The sequence below is a fragment of the Elaeis guineensis genome, chromosome 12 (genome assembly GCF_000442705.2).
Source record: "Elaeis guineensis isolate ETL-2024a chromosome 12, EG11, whole genome shotgun sequence".
In the NCBI taxonomy this organism is placed as follows: domain Eukaryota; kingdom Viridiplantae; phylum Streptophyta; class Magnoliopsida; order Arecales; family Arecaceae; genus Elaeis; species Elaeis guineensis.
In genome coordinates this window covers 86,645,542-86,651,773 of record NC_026004.2, presented here as the reverse complement: position 1 = coordinate 86,651,773, position 6,232 = coordinate 86,645,542, and positions in this window count along the sequence as shown.

Genomic DNA, 6,232 nt, shown 5'->3' with positions numbered 1-6,232 from the left:
TCCTACTTGGATTAGGATTCCTTATGCTTTAGGGAGTTTGAATTTGATTCAAATATGGAGAGTCCTTTTTCTAGCATCCAAAGGAGTTTGATTTGATATAAGACCTCTTAGCTATATAAGAAGGGGTGTGGAGAAGAGAAACAAGCAATCAATCCTAGGCTTGGCATGGAGATCCTTTGGTGTGGGCGTCTCCTCTCTTGGGCGTCACCTATCACTGGGCGTCTCTCTTCTCTTGGCATCCTCCTTCCCTTTGTGGTGGCGTGTGAACTATTCCAAGGGCTTGAGATCAGATCTCAAGTATTTTTCTCCCTCCTCTCCAAAGAAAATGTTCATCCCTCTCTTCTATAGAGTTTGGCATAAATACGAAGTAGAGGATCTGCGCAACCGGATCTCATGAAGTATATTGATTGAGGAGCTTCTTCAATTTTAATCTTTTTTCACTGTGAATCAAGATGAGAATTCATAAATATTATAAAAATTTTAATTACTAATCTATTCTTCCCTCCTAGCATCCGATGTGATTGGACGAATTTTTTCTTCAGTTATTCATGATGGATATTTGTTTAAGGGTAGATGCTTGTGCACTTTCCAAAGCTCATTGAGAGAGTTCGTGATTTAGGAGTTGCATTTTGGAGGATTAGCGGAACATTTTTGTAGGGATAAGACTATTCTTTTAGAAGAAGACCATTTCTTTTGGCCGAGCCTTAAATGGGATGTTGCATGTGTTGTTGCCCAATGTGATAGATGTTAGACTGCTAAAGGCAAATGAAAGAATACTGATTTATATACACCTTTGCCCATACCTCATGCCCCATGGCAAGATTTGAGCATCGACTTTGTTTAGAGACTTCCTAAGACTATTCGAGGTCATGATTCGATTCTAGTGGTAGTTGATAGATTTTTTAAAATGGTACACTTTATACCATGTAGGAAGATTTCTGATGCCACCTATATAGCAAAGCTTTTTGTTGATTAGATCGTAAAATTGTAGGGATTATCAAAGACTATTGTGAGTTATAGAGATGTGCGATTTGTGAGTTACTTTTGAAAAACAATGTGAAAACTAATGAATACTAAATTATAATTTTCTTCACTATATCACCCACAAACAGATGACCAAACTGAGGTTGTCAATCAAAGCCTAGGTGACTTATTGCATTGTCTAGTAGGTGATCATACTAGAAATTAGGATAGCATTTTACCTATGGTTGAATTTGCTTACAACAACTTAGCTAATCACACCACAAGGATGAGTGTATTTGAGATTGTTGCTAGTTACAACCCTAGGACACCCATTGACCTAATTCCATTACCTATAGACTATAGATCAAGCCAATATGTCGAAGCATTTGTTTAGCATATAAAAGACTTGCATGATAAAATAAGATGAGCAATCATTTTAAAAATTGAGATTTATATAAATAAAGCAAATGAACATCGTTGTGAAGGAAATTTTAAAGAAGGAGATATGGTTATGGCAAAGGTTTGACTAGAATGATTTCGTACAAATACTACCAAAAAACTATGTGCGAGAAATTTGGATCCATTCAAGATCTTGAAGTGACTAAATTCAAATGCTTATATCTTAGATTTGCCCACTGATGTTGGTTTTAGCTCAACAGTCAATATTGAGATTCTTAGCCACTATCATAAATCTCTTTCCATCAATAGTCCCATTTCCACAAGTATACCCCATCACCACTTCCACTTCCAAATATACCTAATATTCTGAGAAAGAAAGAAAGAAGAAATTGAACAGATTTTCAATGACCGAGTTGTTATCATACAATTAGGTGATTCGCATAGCTTTCTGATGCAGTGGGCATTCTGACCTGATGAAGAAGTAACATGGATACCCAAGCACAAGCTTAAAGATATTGCTCCAGATCTTTATGAGGATTATATCAACCATAATCCATCGAAGTCAGATTTTTTTAAGTCGGGAGGAGATGATGCGACTAAGCCCAACTTGCATACACATCCGGATTCCAAATCTATCAATGAAGGAGGCACAAGTCGGCACCCGAATCTACTATCTGGATCTGAAGATTTTTTTAGATTTATTCTGAATTTTTTGTTTAGGAAGATTTTATCATCTTGTTTTTCTATTTGAAAAGATTGTATCATCTTTCTTTTTCTGTTTAGGAAGATTTTATTCTATCTTCTTTCTTTTAGAAAAAAAAATTATTCTGTCATCTTTCTTTTTTTTGCTTAAGAGATTTAGTCAATTTTTTTTTTCTATTTAGGAGGATCTTATTTGATCGTCTTCTTTTTTTAAAAATAAATCTCTAGGTTTGGAATATTTTTCTTTTATTCTTAGAGGTGTTGGTCTTTAAATAGCCCACAAGGCTTCGGCTATACAAGACATAATGATTATTGAATAAAATTCAAGTTTTATTAAAGAATTATGGTAAAAGTTTTTTTCTTTCCCCAGATGTTATCGATTCTGGCAAGGTCCAGAGTTTAGTACTTATTTAGATCTGTATTCTCCTCTATTTTCTGCAAGATTTGAAAAAATTTGGAGATTTCATGAAGTAGGAAGAAGATGGAGGTTGAAGACGAAGATCTCCTTTTCCTTTTTCTTGCACGTGCTATCCAAGATATCCGACCAGCCATTCGTACCAGCAATCTAAGCCAACTTCAGCCCAAAGTCAAGTATTAGCATTTTAATCTCTTTGCTTCAAAAAAAAAAAAGGTTGTAGTGCTAATTTTTCTATTCAGATCTAGATCTACACATATCATCTATTGGTAATTAAAGTTGGGTTCATAGGATAGTTTGATTTCTATTTTCTTTTCTCAGAAAACTCATAGTATTACTTCTTTTATAAAATTTTTAAAAATTAATTCAGTCCTTTTCCTTCCTGCATGATACTTGATTGCGATTGTTGAGCAAGAATTAACTACGTAGACATCTACAAGCTTAGCTAGGATATTGTTGCAGCAAGACTGTGAATTGATTCGAGTTAACCGTGATAGCTTAGTTGCATGCTTGTTGGATGTTATAGGATATAATTTCTTATCTGATTTAATTTTTTTATTTTATTATTTTCTTTAGCCAAACATTCTTTCTTGTGTGCTACATTGGTGCATAGCATATAGAATTTTGGACCGTCCTGCATTACATTCTCTTAATGACGGTAGAAAACTTTTGTAGATTACATTTCTCTTGCCATCTTTTATTGTCTTGTCAGCTTATTTCCATACGCTTAAATCATGTTTAGGAACTAACAAGTGATGCTTGCTAGGATTCTGAGGTCTTAAAAGAGGTGGCTTTTTATTCTCTTCCAATTTTATTTAAATCCAAGAAGCCACGGTTTCGCTCCAACTCAGTATATGACACCATTCAATGCAAAATGCTGCATATACATCAAACACCAATTGAAATTATTTCAACTATTAATCCTATCGTGCTAAGTAGCTAACAAACCTGCCAAAGATCAATGGGAAGACAAAAGTGCCAAGTTATCAAGTTGCTAGGTGGACCAAATAATTTGATAAAATCATGCCTTTACCAGGAATTGGGTGATAGGGGTATTTGAGGAAGGGCAATCCCTAGCGATGTAGTGCATTACCTATATTCTTCTTCTACCAAAATAGAGATACGAAATGTCCAACAATTCTCTTGTCCATCCTTGCCTCCTCCCCTAACCCTCAGTCTCCTGGTTCTAAAAGACTACCCCTACCAGTGGAATATCTTGATGCAGGTATTCATGCTTATTTTCCTATATGGACAATAGCTACATTTTTGTGCGACCATCCATAGGGGAGAAATATGAGGCCACCTGTTCTTATATTTTTTTTTCTATGCAGTCGTGTTCGTAGATGGGAGGCCCAGTCTGTTTGGGCTCGAGATAGGCCCGATTCCAAAAAAAGGGTCCGATAGCCATCCTCTCAATTGGAAAATAAAGGACTCCCTCATTTTTTCTATGTTTTTGTGAGATGGAAGAGGAAGAATCCTCCTCCAATTCGACTTTATTGGAGGCTAGAAAATTCAAGCCTCCATTGCTTTTTAAAATTCTCAGGCCCTCAATCTTTTCCACCGAAGATCATCATAGCAGCCATCCCCTTTCTCCCTCTTTTCTCCTTTGGGCCTAACCAATGGGGTGGATTACTAGTACACGCAGATAGATTGCATGTATTTTTTAGGCTAGTCTCTTCTGAGCCATGTCATGGGACTAATCATAGCTGTATTCACCGAAGACTGAGAGAGGATTTCAAGTTTTACTATTATATGTGATATATTTTTTAAGATTAAAAATTATGTTGGTACACACACATGCACGCATGCGTGCACACACACACGGATATATATATATATATATTATCAATTATTATATTTGAAAAAAAATCTAATTATGCTTGATCTTTCAGAGATATTGAAAACTTATCGAGTTTGTAAAGCTCACTCACTTTTTCTATTTTTTCAAGATCTAAAAGAATATATGTGGCTTGCTAGTGAGGAGCATAGGATCTTAAATATCATTTGCTTAATTTTGGCTTTGAATAAAATTTGATTTGGACTTTCTTTTTTTTATCATTATTAGTCTATGTGAGCTATCCTTTTACTGAATCAATATTTTAGAGGATTTTCTTTTATTACCACTACTTGAGTTTGGATTAATGTATATATGAGTAAAATGATAGGTCTTGCTGTTGCTCCTTGTTGGTGCAAAAATCCGCTTGCGCCGGAGAAGCTGGAGTCGAGGGAGTCGCGGTCGCCGTCGGGACCTGCAAAAGAAGTCTAAACCGGAGGTGGGGTTGCTCCGGCAAGACCCTCCGACACTCAAGTCAGTTCTCTGCCTCAACAAGAATGGAGTGCTCGAACGGAGAATTTAGCAGAGTTTTTAGGTAAAACCGAGAGCTTATAGAATAACGTATCTGGAGTTTCCCCTTTTATAGACGGAGGGGGCAACAGATTGATAGCGACGTTCGTAACCGTCTGGTAGTGGGCGGCCCATGGTCAGGAGAAATTTATTGCGAGTAGTGGAGTGGACCCATGGCCCTCACTGTAGCGCGCCACATGGAGTCTGCCGCAGGGAGTGGAGCGGCGTCCGTTGTCGCGACTCGCCGGAGGATGGGAGAATCGCGCAGTATCCATTACAGAAGGTGGAGTAGGATCGTGGGCATCATAGCGGTCTGCCAGGGAATAGTGGAGCCGCGCGGGATCCGTCGCAGAAGGTGGAGCAGAGTCGTGGCTGTTATAGCGGTCTGTCAGGGAATGATGGAGCTGCACGGAATTCGCCGCAGAAAGTGAAGCAGGATCGCAGTGGTTGCTGTGTCGCGCCTGGGAGTGCAGATCCGTCGGCTGAAGTTCGACAGCGGTCGGAGCTGGCGACAGAGCCCGGCTCCCGTAGGAGTCCGGGCGGAGTCCTCCTGCAATTAAAGTCAGGTGCAAAGTTCGGCTCCCGTAGGAGTCCGGACGGAGCTTACCGGCAGTTGAAGTTGGCGACGGAGCCCGGCTCCCATAGGAGTCCGGGCGGAGTCCTCCTTGCGGTTGAAGTCGTGGGCGGAGCCCGGCTCCCGTAGGAGTCCGGGTGGAGTCCTCCTGGAGGTTGGAGTTGTGGGCGGAGCCCGGCTCCCGTAGGAGTCCGGGCGGAGTCCTCCTGCAATTAAAGTCAGGTGCGAAGTCCGGCTCCCGTAGGAGTCCGGATGGAGCTTACCGGTAGTTGAAGTTGGCGACGGAGCCCGGCTCCCGTAGGAGTCCGGGCGGAGTCCTCCTGGAGGTTGGAGTTGTGGGCGGAGCCCGGCTCCCGTAGGAGTCCGGGCGGAGTCCTCCTGCAATTAAAGTCAGGTGCGAAGTCTGGCTCCCGTAGGAGTCCGGACGGAGTCTTACCGGCAGTTGATGTTGGCGACGGAGCTCGGCTCCCGTAGGAGTCCGGGCGGAGTCCTCCTTGAGGTTGGAGTTGTGGGCGGAGCCCGGCTCCCGTAGGAGTCCGGGCGGAGTCCTCCTGCAATTAAAGTCAGGTGCGAAGTCCGGCTCCTGTAGGAGTCTGGACGGAGTCTTACCGGCAGTTGATGTTGGCGACGGAGCCCGGCTCCCGTAGGAGTCCGGGCGGAGTCCTCCTTGAGGTTGGAGTTGTGGGTGGAGCCTAGCTCCCGTAGGAGTCCGGGCGGAGTCCTCCTGCAATTAAAGTCAGGTGCGAAGTCCGACTCCCGTAGGAGTTCGGACGGAGTCTTACCGGCAGTTGATGTTGGCGACGGAGCCTGGCTCCCATAGGAGTCCGGGCGGAGT